Raw genomic sequence first — 6,784 nt, 5'->3', positions numbered from 1 at the left:
AAAACCAAAAGAGTTCGGGTAAAACAGTTTATATTGACTTCCAAATTATATAACATGCTTTCGCAACACAACCACTTTAATTTTCATTCCTATCTGCACTGGACCACAGGGTACACATTGTACAATTACAAGAATAGAACAGATATTCATGACAATAAACAAGTCACACACAGAAAGGTTGACAAAAAATAGGGAAAAAAGCAAACATGTAAACCCAGGGTACAAGCACAAGATAGCTATCCAACTTTAAATATCGCACATTAAAATAATTGGGTGAAAAACAACGCAAGAAAAGTGTGAAAACAAAGAAATTATTGAATGGTGGTTATAAAAACACAGCAAATTTACGGAACTAAATAGTTCACATCTATGAAAAGTTTTTGGAACAATAAAACAAAAGCACCTAGGAAACACAGAAGTGGTGTTGTTGAGTGGTGGTTGTGAGTGCCATACAAATTTAAGCTACTTTAAACAAACCAACATCTAGGGAAATGGTTATGATCTATAGAAAAGGTGTGTAAAAGAAATGACTGTACGGCGGTTACAAGAGCAGTAGAAATTTACGTGATGAAATGATTCACACTTAGCGAAATGGCAGGACAACAATAAAACAACAAAAAACTTTAGAAACAACTTATTCAATTCTGGTTAGGAAAACAAAACGTTACACTATTTCAATATTTCACACAAAGTGATATGATTTGGGAACAAACGAAAAAACGGGGAACACGGAAATGATTGAATATTAGTTACAAGAAGCCAGATTTACTTGACTACGTGATTCACACCAAGTGATACGCTCAAAGAACAATCACACAAAATAAAAACGCACGGAAGCACGGAAATGATACAATAGTGGTTCAATGGTGCATGCCTCCATCATCAGTTATGGTAGGGAGTCTTGAACAGTTTGCGTTCTTCGTTGTGGTGCGCCAGAAACTGCCAAAATAGTTTCAGCAAACCGGATTGCTGGCAAAGTGAGTAAAAATTTCATGGTCCAAAGGCTGAAAGAAATTTAATACCGCTTCTAGCAATAAAAACTAAGAAGCCGCAGGTTGTCTACAAAGCTGATATCTGCGCAGGATGGACTGAAAATAAAAATCTGGGGCGTATACATTAAAGAATTTGATGTATGTAACAACACGAAGATATCTAGTTACACACAATGCAGGATGCCACTCGCAGGTGGAAAAAAGCGTGTTCCCTGTTTTCCAAACCAGGAGAAGTCCTGCGCCAAGTTGACCGTCAACAGTAGCTTGAGCAGGCGCATTGTGCAGACAGTTGCAGTAGCACCTCCCTTGCAAGCCAGTTCATCAATCTAGGCATGGGTACAGGAAAATCTGTGTTGTAATACAGATTTTTAAGACTCGTATAATACGGAATAGCCGCTTACATTGTCCCTGAAAAAGAGAGTGTACTCGCCTACGGGGCAGAAACTTCCAGGCTAACTAAAAGGGTCTAACATAAATTAAGGACGACTTAGCAGGCAACAGAACGCTAGAGGATGGGTGTAACATTAAGGGACAGGAAGAGAGCGGAGTGGATATACTTTAATGCCAGCATTGGCACTACTAAGGCAACCTTAATACTATGACAGCTAATGTGAGGTACCACTAAATATAAGAACTACATTTCGTGAATGGGGATTTTGAGGACATTTTAGCCCAGCTACAGGTCCCATCTGAACTTGCAAAATATTTTTCTGTGTCTATCCAAACCGCTTGGTGGATTGAAGTGACAATATATACACGCATGAAGCCATGTCCACAAAATGTGGCAAAAGGAAACATGAACAAAACCGGACAACGTCACTGCCATGGACGTATACTTCGTGCAGCAGAATGGCGAGGTGGGCTAGTTGGTATATATGCATAACTAAACCTTCAAAAAGCACATCACTGAAACACTCGTCATGTTGTCCTGTTCGCCTGTCCTGCTAGGCGTACATTTTTAGTTGAAATACGTTGTACAGCGGGAAGCATCGAAGTAGTGCAAGAAATTTTTACAGCACAATCACATTCACACATAGTCCAAGTTGCACCAGACAGCAGCCTGCAACATCTAAGGTATTAGCAAACGACAGGCCAGACACCAGAATCATACTGTGCCTTAAACCTGCGAAATTTCAAATGCTGTGTTACTCTGATCACCAAGGTGTGTTACACACTAAATTCATTAAGCTGAAAATTCCATAAGTGACAGAAATTTAACAGCCATTTTTGAATAATTTTACTAGGTTCTGAAAGGTTAATTTACGTTTGCGATGCTGCAGTAAGAGTACGAAGCACAACCAGCGCTGCTCATACTACTGTACCAGTTACGACATGCGTGTAGTTCTGACGTTACAAATAGATTCGGGTTGCATACACGTTGTTCATTCCGACATTTCACGACCAAACTGAGCGTTCGAAAAAATTGAACACTCAATGAAAACGCGAAAACAGCATCCAGATTGCATTTTAATCTAATGCTGTACTCTCGGAATTCCCTGGATTAATATTTTATTTTAATGCTACACGAACGGCAATCATTCAATGTATTGTGCACGTTTTTTAACCGAGAACTATTATGACGAAAAAAACGGCATCTGCAGAAACGAAACAAAAACCAACATCACGCTAAAAGTACACGATGTGCGTGTAACGCATTCGCACACGCACTTACATTCGCACTCTCCGGCTTCCCTTATTTCATTTCATATCAAAACATTCGCCTAGCAAAACAGCACAGAACACAAACACTTCACCAAACACAGGGCTAGAAACTGCGCGAAAACTGATTCTGTTTACAAACGCAGCATCCAGGTACAAAGGTCTACCGACAAATCTCCGCAACGCACAAAGCGAGTCCCTCAAATCATTAGGGCTAACCGCTTACGCGTACCGAAGTTCGAGAGCAACTCTGCTACGTTAAATACATATGACAAGAAAACAAGGTTCACTAGTACTCGCTTACCTCCACTACTTGGCAGTATTTCTTCATCCGGTAGATAAATCCATGGTAGTCAAGTCACCGAAATAACGAAAGTTGAAGGCGTGCACGCCGTGCCGTCACCGGCCTGTAGCACGCGTATCGGTAAGGAGTGCAGTTAATACACTGTCGGACGATCGGACTTTGCGCGCAGCGACTTCCTGTCTGTGTTCGTATGAGGGAAAAACTAGTTCCTGAAAGACACCCACCTTGATAAAAACGCGTTGCGAAATATATGGCCAAGTTATTGGTAAATAAAGATATTAGTTGCCATTTATGTACAAGAAAAGCTTGGGCGTGAGTATTTTTTAAAGAAAATAGTAATTGTACCTACAATCTAGATTACGGCATTTAAGGCAATTTCAGGGTATGCGGTGGAAATGCAGCTGCCGTGTGGTTGTGGGCGCCGTAATTTTACGGTTTGTTCTGAGGCTGCAACCACTTGCAGAATATTTTCTGTGCTTTCGCGCGTCGACATCGCCCCGCGTTGACGGCGTCGGTAAAATGCACGGCGCCGTGAGCTGACGCGGGAGGAGGAGGAGGGGAAGAAAACTTTGAACGAACAGGTAGATCCAGCTTAGAAGTTGGCGGGGTCCTCAGTCCAGCACTCCGTTGGTGCGGCCTGCCGTCTTCGCCCTTTCAGCGAGTTAAAGCTGCTTACTTAGGTCCGAGCTGGCAAGTTCACTCTCCGACTGCTCCTATGTAGCTACGCCGATGTCTATGCTGCTCGCCAGATATCAGCGTCGACGCAGCGCCAGAAAGCATCCGAAAGCCCGCGACATCGTCCGGATTCCATGTTCATCTCCTGGTTTGGGGTCATTACATTCGCAAAAAACAATCATTTTTTTAACGTGCGGTAATTTTGTGCCTTCAGGCAAATTACAAGCTATTTCTGGTCGAAACTGCGCAATCCTTCGTGGCTAGCTTGGCTTTAATCGGGGAGATCGGGGGATTGAGACAGTTTTTTGCCAGTTAAATACCGGAGCTCTCTCTACATCGCTTGTAGTGTTAGCATGGAGGGCTTGTCTGCAAGATCGGTGCGTAACGAACAAAGTTTATCAACGCCAGAAAATTAGCGGTGCATTCAATTTCATTCGCGGCTACCGTAGCCTGCATAGGGGGAACGATGAAGCGCGATAGCTTTTCTTGGCTTAGATAAGGGAACTTTGGTTACATCACTTGCAGTATTAGCATAATTGACCTCGCCTCCAAGATCGGTGCGGAAGAAACAAGCGTTAGCACTGCCGAAATTTGTCAAATACGGCCAAAACGAATCACCCGACAATATTCGTTGGCAGCCTCTGCATTCGGAATGTCAAGGCGCAGCTACAGGCTTTTGATGTTGAGAAATACCGGGGAGCACTAGTGCGAGCGAGATCACAGCGCTTTGCTGAAGTACAACCGTGTCGCCGGTCACTAGGTGATGAGCGCCGTCATGCTCTGTCTAAACAAATACTTGAAATTGAGTATAAAGAGAAAATTACTGATGACACTACTGTGATAATGATGGCCTTCGTCGATTACAATAGAACTGTATTCCAAACTCCCAAAAGAGCAGTGAGCGAGGACTCCATTGACAAATTCATTAGTTTGCTGCCCAAATTAAACCAGGACGAGTGTGAATCCATTGACCAGGAGATTGGCATTCAAGAATTGGTGTCTAGCATTGAATCATTGTCGAAAGGCAAAACCCCGGGACCTGATGGTCTCACTGCAGAATTTTACCACACATTCTGTTCTCTGCTGGCTCCATTTTTACTTGAGGTTTACCGCGAGGCTTACAAGACTGGATTTCTTCCACCTACGCTGTACGAAGGCCACACTGTTCTAATCCCCAAAAGTAATGATCCTGACAAACTGCGTAAAGTAGAAGGATATCGTCCCATTTCCTTATGTAATGTAGATTATAAAGTCTTCGCTAAGATTTTGGCCAACCGTCTTCAAAATGTGATTGAGCTACTAGTTCGTGACCATCAGACATGTGGCATCCGTGGGCGATCTATTCAAACTAACATACACATAGCAAGGTCTATATTGGAGTGTGTTTCGGGTACGTCAGCCCAGGTAGCCTTAGTACAACTAGATTTGGCAAAGGCATTCGATCGCGTCAGTCACCAATTTCTGTTTCGTGCTCTACAGCATGTGAACGCAGGATCTTGGCTTACCGAAGGTATTCAAATATGTTATGCTAATGGCTCGACAAGAGTGATAGTCAACAATCGACTAACCCAACCAATCCACCTTCTTTCATCGGTTCGTCAAGGGTGCCCATTATCACCACTCCTGTTTTGCTTATATCTGGAACCATTGTGCATGCGCATAATAGAGGACAATAATGTTAGAGGGTTCACGCTATCGTCCTTCGAAGTGAAAATTTTAGCATATGCCGATGATGTCGCTTTATTTTGTACTGACAAGGCCAGTGTGGAGAATGCTCTTGCCATTACACAAGAATTTTGCGAGGTTTCAGGTGCGGCCCTGAATTTCGAGAAAAGCTGCGGATTTTGGTTAGGAGAATGGGGAACCACACCCGATTGTTTCGCCGGAATCAATTGGAATAGAGACCTAACTTATTTAGGAGTACCCCTCTCGCAGTTTCGCAATACTGACTCGCATTGGTCGGAGCAGGCGGTGAAGCTACAGCGCCAAGTGAATGACTGGCGGGGACGGCAGCTGTCCATCTTTTCTCGTGCTCGGGCGTGTAACACGTTCCTTGTGACCCGACTTCTTTATGTCCTACAGGTGTTACATTGCTCACGACTCAAGATCCAGGCTTTTCACCGGATTTTTGCAACCTTCATTTGGTGTTCGCGTAGTGAGCCATTGCGTCGAGATAACCTTTTTCTTCCGGTTGTGCGAGGGGGACTGGGGCTTGTTCACCTGTTTCTTTGGCAGCTTCTATCTCGTTTATTCTACTTTCGAGATGTTCAACATCCTTTTTTGAAAGCTGTACTGCAAATACGTCTTGCACATTTTCTCCCAGATATTGTGGTGTCTTCGCTGTCTGTGGACGCATCCCGAAGCCCGCGAGGTTTCCTCAAAGAAGTGGTTGACACAATTCGCTTCTTACAGGCTCGGTTTAGCCTTGAGTACATATTTACTGCTACACGCGAGTCTATTTCTGATGCCCTGGTTTCTGGGCTTTTTCCCACACCTCTATATCGTGTTCTGTACCTACAGTGTCCGTACCAGGATGTCCTCAATAGAGTGTGTAAAATGTGTGTTCCGCCAGGTGTTAAAACATTTTTCTTCAAATTACACACTGGCACTGGCACACTGGTCGAGTACAGAGACTGTCGGCTCTGTACTCGACCAGAGACAATTGATCACTGCTTTGTAGACTGCAGAGATGCTGTCTTTTTCTGGGACATTCTACAGCGAACGCTGAAAAAAGACATGGATATTACGCCTTTCTCTATCCGATTTTTGCCATTCGACTATCCTGGTGAGCCACCTTATGACATGTTCGTGTTGATTGGTTTGTACAGTCTGTGGCGATGCCGCTTATGTGATAGGCATGCTGAGCCACCAAGATAAACTAAGTCTTATTTCCGAGAAACTGTGGCATTTGTACATAGTGTGTATAGTTCGCTTGATCAACCACCTGACTGGTTCCCTCTTTTGAACGCTTGTGTGTGTTTGACTGAATTTTGATGTATATTTGCTTCTCATAACTTCAGGGTATAATTTTGTTTGCTTATATTCGTCGTACTGCAACGTCCGAGCGTATTTTCCCATGTAATAAAAAATAAAAAAAAAAGGTACCAAATTCTTGGGTACACGCATTGTTTCCTGGCGTGGTCAAGTGGATTGG

Source organism: Haemaphysalis longicornis, unplaced genomic scaffold, assembly GCF_048455015.1.
Source record: "Haemaphysalis longicornis isolate Haplotype H1 unplaced genomic scaffold, Haemaphysalis longicornis Haplotype H1 scaffold_2, whole genome shotgun sequence".
Lineage (NCBI taxonomy): Eukaryota > Metazoa > Arthropoda > Arachnida > Ixodida > Ixodidae > Haemaphysalis > Haemaphysalis longicornis.
This window is presented reverse-complemented; position numbering follows the sequence as displayed.